The sequence below is a fragment of the Caretta caretta genome, chromosome 9 (genome assembly GCF_965140235.1).
Source record: "Caretta caretta isolate rCarCar2 chromosome 9, rCarCar1.hap1, whole genome shotgun sequence".
Taxonomy (NCBI): domain Eukaryota; kingdom Metazoa; phylum Chordata; order Testudines; family Cheloniidae; genus Caretta; species Caretta caretta.
Window position 1 is genome coordinate 16,918,895 of NC_134214.1, and position 12,713 is coordinate 16,931,607.

At 40.5% G+C, this 12,713-nt stretch overlaps 1 protein-coding gene and 1 pseudogene across 5 annotated transcripts in view; one reads left to right on the forward strand and one right to left on the reverse strand.

Moving 5' to 3' along the window:
* The window catches only part of PHC3 (polyhomeotic homolog 3), a 107,284-nt gene that overhangs the window by 20,898 nt on the left and 73,673 nt on the right, over positions 1–12,713 (forward strand). The gene's annotated exons all lie outside the window — the stretch shown is intronic.
* On the reverse strand, positions 4,792–7,277 carry LOC125642418 (A-kinase anchor protein 4 pseudogene; annotated as a pseudogene).

Sequence of the window (12,713 nt, forward strand, 5' to 3'; positions counted from 1 at the left end):
TGTTAAGGCTGGACAATAGGTATTTGGCTTAATCTGCAGCAGTGGAGATTTAGGTTATAGATTTGGAAAAACTTAACTATTAGGATAGTTAAGCACTGGAATAGGTTTCCAAAGGAGGTTGTGGAGTCCCGCATCATTGGAGTTTTTAAGAACAGATTAGTCAAACACCTGTCAGGAATGGTATAGGTTTACTTGGTCCTTCCTCAGCACAGAGGACTAGACTAGGTGATCTCTGCAGCTTCCTTCCAGCCCTACATTTCTATGAAAAATATCTACTACTTTTGGGTGCCCATTGGTAATTTTTCAGAATGCTTAGCATTCTAATAAGGCTTGGAAGGATTAATTTTTATTGGTAAATGTCAATTTCACTACACACACACACAAACCAACAAAAATATTTATATTGGTAATTGGAATTTACAGGTAACCAAAGTAAGAAAAATGTTGCTTGAGAACTTATTAGACTGAGTGTGATTTAAGGGTACTTACATTGAACATTTTGACATCATATGCTGAGAATTTGTGTTTTAATGATTATATAGCTTTTTAACATTTTGAATTTCAACATCTACTGACATTAAATAATTATCAGACCCACCGTATAATTTCCTCAACTGTCAAAATTTAAATAGATGATAATTGAAAAAGTTGCTTAAAAATAAACATTGATATGTCCATTAAAATGATAAAAAAATCAGTTTCTGCCAAGCCTGATTATATATCACTTCATATGTTCGAAGCACAGCTCCTATTAACTTCACTTGCAGCTGAGAGTGTTCAGCACTTCTGCAGATCAGACTGCAGGGTCTTAAGTCCGGCACTCAGAAAATGAGGAACACACAACTAGTGACCACCTGTGAAAAGTACAGTTTAAGTGGTTTGATTGACATCACATAGGAACTCTGTGGTCGAGGCAGGTATCAACTTTATTTCTGTAGGGCAGCATTCAGCTGCCTTAATCATGAGACCATCCTTTCTCTTCCTGCACTTCCCTGTCTCATTCACAATGCACCTTCCTAGTTTTGCAACAAATGTCTGTAGGATGCCTGCCTCAACAGTCTCCTTCACTTCACAACTCTGCTCCACCCCCAGAGCAGGCCCATTCTGTGTACTGAATGAGTCCTTTGGAAAAAATGGTATGCGATCAAGTAATTAAAGACTCTCAGAATGCATGTGCACAAGGTGGCTGAATTAAGGTTGCATAGGCAACCTTAATAGTGGCATTTTTTAACTTGAGTGCTTGATTTTGAAAACCTAATTCTTTTAATGTAGTTTGTGCATGTAATTTCCTAGTTTTTTTTTTTTAAAAAAAAAACAGACTGGAAAAAAATTCCATCATTTGGCATCATATTGACACCCACATTGGTGGTCAGCAGGGATGGAACTTTTAGATTCACCACACAAATCTCTGCCAGTTGAGCTAAGGAGTAACTGATAGCTGTAATAGGTTGTCATCCTCTGTGTGGAGCAGCACTGGAAGGGGAGGGATTCTTAGATACTTGCTGACTGCAGTGGGATCTTGGATTCTGTTCCAGGCTCTGGACGTGAATGTGCCTCAGTGGGCACAGATTCTGATCCCCTCCTCACTGGGACCCCTTCTGCCCCATCCTCTCTAAACTCTCACTGTTTCAGTCCAGTTTCTTCCTACCCCCTGGGCTCCTTGTTCTAGTCTCATTCTCATCACCTAACCAGTCCCAAACTCTGCTCCTCAGGCTTCTCATCCCACTCCTCAGGTTTCTCATCTCACACTCCCAGTCCTAGTTTCCATTCTACCATTCCCACTGGCTCCTAGTCCCATTCTTCCTCCCTGGGCTCCTGATTTAGTCTGAATGCCCTCCCTCAGCTCCTTGTCCAGCCAGTCCCAGTTCTTTCCCCACCATCTTTGTGAGATCTGTCTTCATCTCCTTCCCCCACCTTTCTCAGTCTGTCCCAGTTTCTGTCCCCTCACCCCCAGGCTCCTTATTCCAGTTTCTTCCCTCAGTCCTCCTGCAGGTCTGGCTTTTGTCCCCTCTGCATTTGAGCCAGGCAACTTATTCCTCCAGCTTGCCTGGACCCAGCAGGTGAGTCAATGACAGTGCAGGAGAGACAGTCTCCCTGCTTTCAGCTCAGGTGCTCGGATCTGGACCTGGCATAACCTGCAGCAGTCCAGAGCTATACCTGCGCCGTAATTAAAACTCAGCCTGGGCTGGAGTATGCCCAGTGTCTATGGAATCTTTGGGGAATTTAGCTGCTAAAATCTAAGATATGTCAGCTGAGCATGTGTAAACTGTCATTTTTTTTCCAGAGGCTTGTAAATTGGTCAAGTTTGGGCACAAGGCACAACCCTGAAACAAAGTTCACTCTCCAGCCAAATTTCATGTGTCTGCTCCAAAGCACAGAGACGCTAGAGTTTTTCCAAGAAAAAGCTGCCAGAATTTTTTAACTTGGGCAAAACAATGTATTTTCCCCTAGGCTTTCTTTCAGAAGTGGCTGAACCATTTTGGCTAAAATTTTCAAAAACAAAACAAAAGTCAGAGGTAGACATCTGGCATTGAAAAATTTAGCTCAAACTGTTTAAAGTTTGACAAAGTTACATGCAACTCAAAATAAGGTATTTATAATGCAACTGCTGGGCAACCTTAATAATAGATGGTGCTACCACCTGTGCCTGTGCTAATCCAAGTTAAACATTAAAATGCAACATTGAAGCATCTCTACATAATGCAATTCTGAATCCTTTTTTTGAAGGAAACTACATTTATGTTAATATTTTGTCATAAAGAAACAACAAAATTGAAGTAATTTGTAAACCCCCACAGTAAATGTGGAAAGTTATTCTCTGTCCAAAAGATTTGGAAGAATTGAGGCCATTGCTATAAATGCTTGGAAACGTGATACGTTTGTAAAGAAAACCCTTCGTGAACTTATTTCTTTGTGATCAGTTTTCAGCTGCACAGTAGTTGTTTATCTCTCATTTTTCCTGAAATCCTGGGATTATAGGACTAAAAATACCTGGAGATCCTAAATTCCGGGATTAAACTCCCTAATATCTCCTCTGTGATAACCTGTTGTCTCTGACATGGGGAATGTTTCCTTTGATATTAATGTATGGTATATAGTATCATGAGAAGAAGTGGGCTTAATAGTCCCTATCTCTCTTTTCAATTTGGTGTATATCTCAGGGCAAATATCTGTATTGCTTTAAAGGGACAGTGTCAACTTGAAATCAATTAATTGTTTAGGGCAGTGTTTTCCAAACTTGGGACGCTGCTTGTTCAGGGAAAGCCCTTGGCTGGCCTGGCCGGTTTGTTTACCTGCCACGTTCACAGGTTCGGCCGATCGCGGCTCCCACTGGCTGCGGTTTGCTGTGCCCGGCCAATGGGGACTGCGGGAAGTGGCGTGGGCCGAGGGACATATTGGCCGCCGCTTCCCACAGCCCCCATTGGCCGGGCACAGCAAACCGCGGCCAGTGGGAGCCGCGATCGGCCAAACCTGTGAACGTGGCAGGTAAACAAACCGGCCAGGCCCGCCAGGGGCTTTCCCTGAACAAGCAGCGTCCCAAGTTTGGGAAACACTGGTTTAGGGGAAAAGAAAGTTAAAAGTAATGTTAGGGACCACATTTGTCTTTGTGCCACCCTGCTCGTTTGAGGTTTTACAACTACATTGTATCTAAACAAATGGGGAACTGCTATAGTGAAACTTCATTTGACAGCCATTTTTGTACAGTTAAGGTAAATAAATTGGAAAAAAAATCTCTAAACTTTCAGTTATTGTAATATTACATATATATTTACAGATACATGTATGCTTTTTATTTTTAAGTTGACTATGTCCCTTGAAGTATGGGGCTTGAAAAATAGACTCACTCTGGGCAAGGAGGATCCACTAACCTCTGCAGAATCTAAATTTTGATTTTAAAATTTCCAACATTTTTAGCCTTTCTGATTTTGAAAAATCCTTCCAAATATGAACAGAGCATAAATTAATGTTGCTTCATCTTTTTTGCAAAGAGATGGCTCCATTGCTTCTGCTGCTGTTGGTAACTTTGCCAAACAGCAGCAGTGTAAAATTAACAAGACTCTGCTCATTTTTACTGCTACCGTTCTGAACCCTGTGGATAGCAGAACTGACAAGAATTGTGTTAATTCTATGCTACAGCTGTTTTAGAAGGCTCTAAGCAGGAGCAGAGGCAAACTCACTGGGGAGGACACACAAATGTGACTGGGAAGTAGCTACAGGAACACAGATCTCTTCAATCCCACCCTCTACTCCCTGTAGCATCCAGCAGGTTCTGAGGAAGGAGAAGAGACAAAAAGCTCTTTCCAGCAACTAATGGACGATGGAGATAAGTTTTTATCTGACACCTGCTAGTCAGAGGATGATATGAAAGACAAACCTGTGAGCAGGACCCATGATCACCACCCTAGTCAAAACTCCAGTACCCTTCCACTTCCAACAGCTTATGGCAGGGGAGCTAGGTTTCTCATTACGGCATTGCCTCTGCATCTTGCTGGTGGATACCTTCCTCGCTTTATCTATCTTATCTACCTTTGTTCCAGTACTGTCCTCAGGCTAGTATGTGTGTGGCAATTTTTAAATGTCTGATGAAGTGCTCAATAAAAGAATTAATGGCAATAGGGGTGGTATTTTTTTTATTGATGATATTGCTCAGCTAGTGCGTAACAACCTGAGGAATTCAGTGTAGTGTTGTCTCAGGAAAATCAGTTGTATTGTTCTTGTTATTCCAGCAGGGAGTTAAGATGGGCATTTAGCTGGGCTGAAGTAACATGAGAGGGAAGAGTTGGCAGTTGTTCACAGGTTAGCAAGCAGCCAGTCCAACAATCCATAACGAGACACATTTCCCACAGCGGCATCAATCTGTTGTTTTTCAAAGTACCTCATTACCTCCTGGATAATATCCCCCACGCTGCAGCCCTTCTTTGCTGCTTTTTCAGCCAACAGAGGAAGCTTTTTCAAATTCCCTTCCTCTTCATTCATGAATGACAGATTGGGCACATTGAAGTGGGAAGCAGCCATCCACTGGAGGATAGCCTGGAGCTCCTGGTTCTGTGTGCTGCTGTTGGTATTCTGGTTGTTCACTATCACTTCAGAACCGGATGATAGATCTGATAGCTGTTTTCCACTTGACTTCACTTGTGAAGCTTCCCTTGACCCTTCTTTATCAAAAGCTGTGGATTTGTTTCTTGAGAATGAAGCACCAGCTGCATTTTGCTCATCTGATAGGTCACCTATCGCTAAATCAGAATTGTTGCATTTAGTCATGAATAAACACAAGTTCATCACAGATTCCACCAGTTGGTCAATAAATTTCTTGTTTACCTGATCCATGTTGTCAAACTGATCTATGGCTGAACTGGGCTGTGTAGATAAGGCCTTTTTGCTGGACTCACTATCAGTAGTGGCAACCTGTTTAAAACTCTTGTTTGTCTCACTGGAATTGTCATCTATATTGAAACCAGCCTCACGTAAGACCTTCTGGATGATTGATAAGAGGATGCTTGATATATCACCCTTTTGGGAGTTGAGCTCTTGGGGAATATTCCTTGACCCAGTAGCCATTGCAAGAGACTTGGAGCTTTGGCTTTTCCCAGCCTTTTCAAAATGAGATTCACGAGAAACAAACCCAAGTGAAGAAGTGCCTGAATCATGAGCGGTTGAATCTCTGCCACTGTTTGTCTGTTGGATTAAGTGCTGTTGTATCAACATTAATGCTGTCACAGTGAGGTCTTTTGCTAGTGACTCTATTGAGGTGCTGACCTTTTCTGGCTTTTTTTCCTGATTCCCTCTTACCTTTTCTGGAGCTTTGCTTGCAGTTTGTTTGGAATGCAACATGGTTAGTCCCTCCTTAATTATGTGCTCACTCACTTTCTCAGCACAGGTATACATCTTTGGCTTTGGTTTTTCCCTATCCTTCTTTTGTGTTTTCAGTGTTGCAAACTGCATACTTTGAGATTTTGAGTCTGATGGGAATGCCGTTTTCAGTATGGAATATGCTAGGCTGTGAGACTTGGACTGTCCCTTATCGTTTTGCTCTGCTACAAGGACATTATACAGCCGTCTTACCATTACTTCCAAAATTTCAATAGATTTCTGGCTTCCCATGTTATATAGATTCTTCTTCACTGTGGAAGCAAAGTCAGAGTCTGTCATGAGCACCCCTGTGACATTATGCAGATTTTTCATGGTTGAGTCTATCAAGTCTGATATGATGTCTTTGGTGTGTTTGAGGATTACTCTCTTCAAAACTACACAAGCTGGGAGTGTCTTACCATCCTTCCTTTGAACTTTCATGGTCTTCATAAATGAGAACATCATGTCTGAAGCAACCTGATTTGCATAAACCATTAACCCCTTGCTCACAGAAGTACCAGAATCATCCTGCCCAGACTGTTTTACTTGCTGACACATTTGTTTATTATCAGACTTTTCCCCCTGTCTACAGCCACTTTGATTAGACATCTCACCATAGAAGAGTGATGTTCTCTTAGAACCTGGAGTATCTTCCTTCTTGGTAGTCTTTTCTTGAGATGGCCTGGGGGATGGTAGTTTACCCTGGGGTTTCTGTGTGCTTGCTGCAGTGGATTCATTCACTGTTTGTGATGCAGTTTTGTTCACAGAACCACGGGGATTGTTATTTTCATGAATTGCCTGGTGTATACACTTACTGGCAGCACCTTCCAATTTATCTGCGATCTCTTTACGTGCCATTTGAAAAACCAAAGAACAGAGCTTATTTACATAGCATGAAACATTATCTGGATCTCTTTTTCCCTTTTGGGCACCGGCAGACTTTAAAGATGTGTCACTGTTCTGGGACAACGATGAATCAACGAAGGTGTTGCTGTCTTTGTGTTTCTGAGGGGTATCTGAAGGGGTCAGTGCATGCTGGAGTCCAGCTGCATATTTCTGAAGGTCATTGTTGAGCCAGCTCACAACGCTGAGTTCATCAGTTGAACCTTGTTTGAAAAGACATACTGCTCCTTCAGTTTTAGAATGATTTTGCTTCTCATTGTCCTTTATTACAATGACTTCTTTTTCCTCCAGATTGCCCAGATCAAGTTCATTTGAAGGTTCAGAGATGTTACTGTACTGGCTAGCAGCTTTCTTTGCTTTTGAATCTTTGCCCTTTACATTCAGGCTGGAGACATCTACAAAACAGATCACTTTCCGGTCCTGGTCCTTCTGTTCATCAGGGTTGTAGAGGTCTACTTTACACACACCTGCTTGGCTATGTAACCAGTCAACTTCCTGAGACATCTTTACAGGTTAAAAGTAGAACTGTAACCAGTGTTCTTGTGTTAGATGAGCTGCTATGATGACCCTGCCAGACTCGAGATGTTGCCTCCTCTCTCAACTTGCCATGGTCTTCTACTGCCAGATGGTATCTTCACCTTTGTTAACACATCGTTTCTATAGTAGTGGTGACATCATAAAGAAGAGATTTTTGCCAACAACTAGTGGTGTGTTTCCAATTATTTAACACGGACTTGCTATAATTTTTATTTCCTTTTTAGCTTGTGAGAAGTCTGTCCTGCATTGTGGGGAAGTTGGATTTAGATACAGGAGGTGCAAGAGAAGAGGGTGGTGTCTTTGTCTATTTCATCATATAAACAGAAGCACGTCTCATAACAATAACCAAGGATAAAGGCAACCTATGACTTGACAAATAAAGCATTAAGCTGTATTTTTGCTGGAAATAGTAATACTTACACCTGAGAGAGAGATCTGTATATTGATAATACAACACAGAGTTCAGCTTTAAAGGAGAAGATACCTCTGGAGACAAACACCTTGGAGATATTTTTCTGGAGGACATCCTGAGACTGTTTTAAAATATGTGACATATGCTGTTGTCCTGTCCAATCCTAAATTTTTTTTTATTAGTCCCAAAAACCAAAGCAAAATTAACTTCTCTCTTTGTTACTTACTCTACTCATTGGGGAATGGGGGCTAGAACAAGTGCCCATGACAGTATAGTTGCTGTGGTAGTTTTGGTGCTAAGAGGGAGGCAGTTGTATGGATAATAATATTTAGGGATTTTTCTATATGTATTGAAAGGATAGATGTTCATGAGACATGCTAGCACTTTGGCATGTTCAAACACAAGCTTTCATTTTATCTACCTTAAAATACATTGTGAACAACCATGCATTATTAATATCTGTTTCAACTCTGAAAATGTACTTTGTCATTCTGGGATTATGGGATTCAATATTTCTTGTTTTACTTTCATTCTAGATTAAATGTGCTCAATTTTCAAGTAAAAAGCTTTTTCCTAACTGCCTGTCCTGCAAAAAGTCTAGAATCTGATAGGCTGATTACTTTCCCTCCTGATCACCACAACTAGCAATAAATGTCAATTATGTTCTGTGATGCTTGTGCAACTCCATAATCTTTACATTATGCCTTATGCAGCCTCTCTGCCTTTAGTGATTGCACAGGTGTAGCTGTTTTGAATTTTGTAAACAATTATAATGATGAACAAGATAACATGGGGTCTGAGTCAAATCCCGTTAAAATCAGTTGGGGTATTTACATTTGGAATCTTTATTCATAGTTATGTTGCCTTTGCAAGGCTATGGAGTGTGTGTGTAAAAAGCTGGTGGGGGGGGGGGGTGTGACACAAAAAGAAAACCCCAACCCTTCAAACCTTTACTTTTTTCACTGAAGACAGATGATATGACTGAATAGACACACAGGCTTATCTGTTAATTAAGAAGGTGCTCTTTTTAGGTAGAACAGACTTCCTATAGAGCTGAGCCAATATTAAAATATGTCCTTTACCAATACTAAAGTTGGTTCATTTCAACAGAATCAGTGCCCTTTAGTTGTCATGAATATATAAATTTCTGAAAGGAAACAATGTTATTTTAAATGAATGCAAGTATGCATGAATAAATTCAGTATGACTATACATATGTTTGTTTACATATGAACATATTCATTTTATTATTGCTGAGAAGTCCTTTTCCTGCCACCCTGTATATATACAGTCTTTATCTAAGAACAGTATGGGAGTAGGAAGGTTACTTAAATAGGAAGTTTTTATGGGAGACTGGAAGAAATTCTTCCTGTGATTAATTAGTGTACTTCTTTGTCACTCAGTTTCATACAGCAGACACATACTGATCAGTAGTCAAGAGGAGGATTGAGGCTAGATGTTGCCTAGGTGATGACATTTCCATCAACTTCTGGGACCATAATTTGATGTGTATGTGGAGTGATCATATTACATAGCATATCTCTGAATAGCTACTTTGCAAGGCAGCAGCACAGCTTGAAGTGCAGACTTCAGGTGGCTTCCAATGCCAGTCAGCAAATAGAGAGGAAACAGAAATTGCTGGCTGAAGATATCAGGCAGTGGGGAAGTGTAGATAGAGATGACCAGTCAGAGGCATTTCTGGATTATTTGAATGTTTCTGTCAATGGTCAGCCATTGTTCCTTAACACTGTGCTGACAAATTTCCTTCTTCAGTTGGGTTTTTGGAAGAATAGGTTGCTTCTGATTTTGGGTGAGAATCTCCTGTTCATGATGTGGCTGGGGAGGAAGACCATGCCATGGATGCACCTGTTCCCACTGAGACAGAGTTGGCTAAGGCGCATTCTGTAGCTGCTAGTGGAGGTTTTGGCAAGGATTTTCCTTGTGATAGGGTATCCCTCATCTCATACTACTGATGGCTTGACCAGTCTGCTTTTTCATGTGTTTTATAGGTACAGCTGAGGGAAGGTACTCTCTGCAGACAAAGTGCCAGTTAAATTTTGATGTATAAAGTTTGCCATTGGCCACAGCTATGCAATATCTTATTCTTAATACAGTGTGTTATGAAATTAAATGTTTTAAAAGGGTCGAGCTTTTGGTAGGGGAAAGACTGTAGCACACCCAGAATATACTTTTATTCACTTTTATGCAATACACACCCATGACTATCATCTGGATAGAAGGTAATGGTTCATTAATTTTCATCAATGTACATCCAGAAATACATGGGTTTGTTGTTTACAGGGTTCATATAGTGTGTGTAGTCTTAAACATTCATTCACTGTGATACACACTTCATTTGTAAGTGGGGATGATGAAATGATGAACTATTTTCTGACATACCTTTTTTTTCTAGTCTGAAAAAGCCAAAATTTTTATTATACAAGTCTGAAACAATGTCATCACTTATACAGGATGGCACAGTGCTGCAGGAAGCAACAGCAACTCCCACATACATAGTGACATGTTTTCTGAATGATATGATATATTGCGTGATAACTGTAGAGTCCCGACAGAGCCTCTTACACTATGTGGAATGGTCTGGGTGCTGCAGTGAAACACATTGGCAACAGAAAATGAATACCCTCCTTTCACCTGATCACAGGGTGCATATCTCTGATGCCAGCAGCATGTACACACACACTGTGCATTTGCTGAATAATAGTGAATTACATTATGTGGGATTTATAATAACCTTATAAGGAATAACACAAGTCACATAAATGCCCTTTGTGATGCAGGCTGCATTTGCAGAAGCAGTAGCAATCTAAAGAAAACATGTGCAAGGTGTAATAGCACTCAGTGATTTCTCACTGCATTTCTCATATACTGTCAAAATGTAAAAATGTGTATTTGCAGATGCAACCTGAATCACAAAGGACATCTGTGTGTGTTGGAAAAGCCAAGGTTATAACACTAATATGATGTTATAAATTATTTCTCTCATAAAGTGATATTTACCCTCATTCACCAAATGCATTTGGTGTGCCTAATGCTGTGACAGCCTCATGGATGACAAGTCTAAGGCCTCATGGGTGCTGAAGGGATATGCATAACACTAGGTGATATCTGCCAATACAAACCCTGTGCTGGCATTTGAAAAGATGTGAGTAGCTAGCCTCACTTACCACAATTTTCCACCACCAAGATGATTGCTGCTCTAGGTGCCTAGTTAAACAAGAGCTTAACTTTAAGCCCATGGATAGTCCCACTGAAGTCAATGGGATTATTTGTGTGTAAAGTTACCCGTGTGCTTAAGTTTTGCTGATTTGGGGCCCTAGTGTGTATATTGAATGGCTTTGCAGTGCTGTGGATTCTGTCCTTGCTGATAGGCATACTTGCTTCTTCATAGGCCGTGTGGCGAGACAGCCATTCATTAAAATAAACAAAATATGGCAGATACAAAAAGCATGCAAATACAAAATGTTGAGCATATGGTCTTCAGTAGCAGGCCCTAGTGCATGTTTATCTGATCTTGTTTAGATAAAAGCCAAATACATCTGAATACTCTTTATTCATCTTGTTTGAGGACTGGATTTGGGAGTTCACCATATGCTCTCTCCTCAGTCTTTCTACTTTATCTTCTGTCACTGTATCCAGAAATTGCTGTGGTGATGTGGTGTTTGTTTTGCTTGTTTGCTGCAGTCTACTGCTTGCAGCAGCAGTACTTGCTTGTGAGGATGACTGTACTACTAAGCTGGTGGTGTCCATGTTACAAATGGCCGTGGTCTTCTGCATGGTATCATTGTGTTGTTTTTGTGGCAACAGAATCCTTCTTTCCTCCACTGAACACTTTTCTAGTCATGATGTGGCTTAGGTGTTGATACGATCACCAATAATTAATTTTTTTTTATGGGAACAAAACATTAGTTAAGCTACAAAGCAGAGAGTTAATCCTCTGGTTGGCAGTGAAAGATACAGTTATTTAATGTAGACACTACCAAGGCAGACATAGGCATGGGCGAAAATTCTCCTCCCACCCTACTCAATGCTGGGAACCACCATAGACAGATAGTGGTAGCTATTGGTATGTGGCAGATAGATTTAGAGATGACAGTCATTATTGAATACCATAGTGGTGATGGTCAGAAAATAGTGTGCAATTCAAAATCATTAACTAAATCAATGATACTCAGACCGTAGTGGTTCAGGAGCCAAATTAGTGATCAATATTACACAAAAAAGCCCTAGTAGTGTGAATTCATTGTTTCATTTACTATATACTCACAGAAAAATGACTGACCCAGTATTCGACAATTGGTTAATAACATAGTAAAAGCATCCTGATTGGTTAATAACTTGGATTGGTTAATAATTAATTAAATCACACAGTTTTTTAATATGTGCAGCAAAGAGCTGCAGGAGACATATTAAAGAGCCACTTGCAGCTCCAGGGCCTCAGTCTGAATATCCCTGAACTAAATAATATACATAGTTGAGTTTAAACCAGAAAAACAAGGCCAGACACGTGCCTTACAGTAGCAACAGTTGGACTTACAGAGCACACAGTTGAACATGTAAGAGGCAGAGGCACCATTATAATACAACTGGAAAACATTATGCATGCACAAGTGCCAATAGACTATTGGTAGGTGCCCAATTTGATGGCATTGAATGTAGTGGTGGTGGTCAGAAGCTACTGTGGTATTCAATATTGGCAACAGCAAGAGAAGTATTCCACCCAGAGTCCATCCTCTACCTGAGAGAATCAAAGCCACAATGAGTTCTGGAGGCATGGCTCCAATTTGTAAAAGGTAGGCCATTCAATCATGGACCAGATCCAAACTCTGCTAACTGAAGTGAATTACCAATGATGACCAAAGAGATTTTGTAAATAATCTGTAAACTCAATTGTTTGTAATATTTGCAGAATATTTTCAAGTGAACAGATATGAAAAAAATTGAGATTGGTTCATGAATGCTTCATGAACCAAGAACCAAAGAAGAGCCAATA